At 34.3% G+C, this 3,584-nt stretch overlaps 1 long non-coding RNA gene across 1 annotated transcript; it reads right to left on the bottom strand.

The window, feature by feature from the left end:
* Positions 1-432: 432 nt before the first annotated feature.
* LOC114317887 (uncharacterized) lies at positions 433-2,984 on the bottom strand. The gene is made up of 3 exons (XR_014331606.1): positions 2,730-2,984; positions 2,187-2,655; positions 433-749 (listed from the first exon to the last, which is right to left on the bottom strand). It is a non-coding gene; the product is annotated as an uncharacterized LOC114317887 (long non-coding RNA).
* Positions 2,985-3,584: the final 600 nt, after the last annotated feature.

Here is a 3,584-nt window from a genome sequence, read left to right as displayed (position 1 = left end):
TACCGTTGTCCATTACAGGACAATGAAGATAAGGTGCTGAGTCATCCACAATCAGCAGAGGATATGAACGATCGACTCCATCCATCTAAGACACGCCATCTGTCCTCAACCTTGTCAATTCAATATTTCTCCTTTAAAAAAAATAATAATAAATGAGAAATATAAATTTATATTGATTGGGGGTAGTGAATGGGGGCAAATAACTTGGGGAAGAATTTTGGAACAGAATACTCCCATGATGGGAAGAACAAAAGGAGCAACTTGCGTTAATAGAAAGATGAATAGTTTTTCTTTTAGTTTTTGTGCTCATTTCCAAATCTTTTGTACTTGTGACTATGAAATGAATCTAAATAATCTGATGGTAGTGAAAGTGTTCACAAAAGCATACAAAACAGAGTCCCCAGAATGCTGGTTAACCTTCCTGCTTGCAGATACCAGAAAAGATGGGACATGTTAAAAAAGAATTGTAAAACAGAAGGAGTGAGTAATATTCAATACAAAGCAAACCAACTGGAAAGGTGGACATAATAACAACCATGACAATGTACAAAATTCAGAGTACCAAAGCCATCAAGAAAACAAAACTCCACATGCTTTATAGATTCATGAAGTTTAAGCTACCAATTCATTACTAGCAAGCTTCTTTCTTCAGCAACCCAATCTGCAATCTGCACACATGAATTTTGGAATCAAGCAGACACAACGCTGTTTTTTTAATAGCTTCTCTCATTTTACCAAATCTGTCAAACCTGCGCTACAAAACATGAGAAAATTCCATATATACAGTTAACCAACAAGAGATTAAATTGTAAACAGGATGTTCCTTAGAACTCCTCATCTGCGGTATAAACAATTAAATTTGACCAACTCATCTCAATTGTGTGCCTTAACAAAAATTTATCACTCAAGTATATAGAACCTTTCTCATCTAAACACATCCCACCCTCCCCACCCTCTCCTCATTACTACGTGCTCTTCCCATTTCCCGTAATGGCTGGCCACTGGCCACCAACCACTGCCACCTCCCTCACCCCACCCTCTCTCTACACAATCATGAAAAGTTGAACCCTAGTCCCATTCTCGCTAACCCCAACAATTCTCCAAATCCATGGGTTAAAGTACTCCAATCTCATCCCCTCCCTTCAATGGCATGCCCCTCTCCAACCGCTTTCGCCATATCCAAGTCTATCCTAGCCGACTCATTCAGCTGAAAAGATTTGATTCAGATTCAAAAACAATTGAACACGTCTGTATAATTACTAAGAGCATCTCCAATGCACTAGGCATATAATACTTGTTAGTTAAAATGCCTAGTGTGATTCATTTTTTTCAATTCCAATGCACTAGGCATATGATTAGGCATTTTGGCTCAACTCATATTCACTAGCTACATGTAGCTAGCTTTCAACGCTAGGCAAAATGTATTCAATCATTAAGATCATTTCCCTCCATTTTTGTTGTTGACGTGGCATTCTATAAAATTAATAGTATTTGGATAAATAGTTAAAATAAAGAGCATGGTTGGAGTAAAAACATAAAACAGTTGATAAGCAAAATAAAATATATACTTTATAGTAATATTTAGATAGGTAAAATGCCTACTACCGTTGGAGATGCTCTAACATACATACATGCAGAGAAGGCATAATTACCAACATTTACATAATAAATGCGAAGAGCCAATTACACACCTGCATAATTAAAAAATATTGCCATCAATTTAGTTGCTTTGTAATCAATATCTAAGTATATGATGCATAGACAATGTGAAGTATAATTGTGAGTTGTGGGAATGAAATAAAAGCCATTTGTTCATTTTCTTTCCTCCTCTGGATTGAAAAAAAAAATCTAAACATCTTGAATTGTACAATAGAAATATATATCATTATCCGGTAACGGTTGGGAATGGTGGACTTATTTGTAGCATTGAATTATTATCCTGTACACTCACTATCTTTGAAGAACTGAGTGAAAGTGAACTGGATCAAGAAGCCCCAAATGGAAAAAAAAAAAAAAAAAACAAGCAACAAACAAACCATGAAACAAAAATTTGAGATGTGTGTAAAAAACAATTATATTATCAAGAGTTAAAAGAAATCAAACACACTGGCAATTAAAGCACCAAAATGAAATCTTAGTATGTTGAATCAAGCATAAATAAAATTCCAATCAAAGATCCACCATACCTCAGAAGAAGTTTGCAACATGTTGTAACATATTGTTTTCATGAACAGGGAGGGCATCAATCACTTCACACCTTTCTTCTTCAGCTTTGAATATTGCTCTGATAATGCTCGTGGGGCACACAACACCAAATATTAATTCACATCATTTTTGCGTGAGCGATCTAAGAACTCACTCCTGCCCTGCCTTTTATACCAAAACCACTGTACCCACCAATTAGCAACCTAAATAAATACATACATACATACATACATACATATATATAGGCATATAATTGATTTAGAGTCGAATTAGGATTCACAATTTTGATAAACAATATCAAAATTTTTGAGGGATTGTTTCGAATCGGATTCTCAGTCCTCTTTTTTCACTCGTACGTACCAAGCCGTATTGAACCTAAATCTCGAAAACATCGAAACCCAGAAGAGATTTTCAATACCAGAAACCTAAGAGCAGAGAATCAGAGGATCACTGCACGCAAAAATGATACAAATTAGATACTTGGAAGTGTGAAGCCACTGCCATAGCTATTGATTGATACGTACGAATTCGTCTCCCTCTCTCTTGGTAGCTCGCGATAAACGGCACAAACCCTATTGTTTTCTTTTCTGCGTACACACAGAGCAGACTAGGCGCAGGAAGGAAGATACCTACATAATTCATATATATATATATATATAGCCATACTAGTAATTATCATGTACGCTCGGAATTCCATGCTGGTGTGTGCACCCATGGATCTGGAATTTCACGGTAGCTGTGTGTCCGGCCGATGTGAACACACATGCAGAAAAGAAATTACAATATCTAGGGTAATTTTAGAAATTTTGTTAATAACTTTTACAGTCTTTAAAATTTGGGCAAATGACAAACACTCTTGAGATTTGGTGAAAATACGGATTTCTCCTGAGGTTTGAGAAATTACATCCTATCCCCTGAGATTTATATTTTCATAACAAATTGTTCCCTGGAGTTTTTATTTTTATACAGATTCCTCCCTAATTTCTCCTAATTTGTTATGAAAATTTGACACATAGGGGGCAATTTGTAATTTCTCAAACCTCAAAAAGAAATCTGTATTTTTACCAAATCTTAAGGGTGTATTTGTAATTTGTTTTTAAAATTTCATCGTTATTTATTAAATAAATTTTCCATTTGAGAATTGTAGAGAGTTAAATAGGGTGATTTATTGAATAATTTTTTCAATTGAGAATTGTAGAGAGTTAAATAATTATAAAAAAGTAGTAAATAAAACATAAATTATTGTTAAATGATGGCACAGAAAAGTAATATATTGGACTTGTTAGAAATTTTTTTATACCCATACGTATATAAAATTAAGAATAAATTGTATTATTCTCTCAAAAGTTTAACAGTTATATTATAATTTCATTTTTACC

The sequence above is a fragment of the Camellia sinensis genome, chromosome 6 (genome assembly GCF_055761805.1).
Source record: "Camellia sinensis isolate YWXY chromosome 6, ASM5576180v1, whole genome shotgun sequence".
In the NCBI taxonomy this organism is placed as follows: Eukaryota; Viridiplantae; Streptophyta; class Magnoliopsida; order Ericales; family Theaceae; genus Camellia; species Camellia sinensis.
This window is presented reverse-complemented; position numbering and strand designations above follow the sequence as displayed.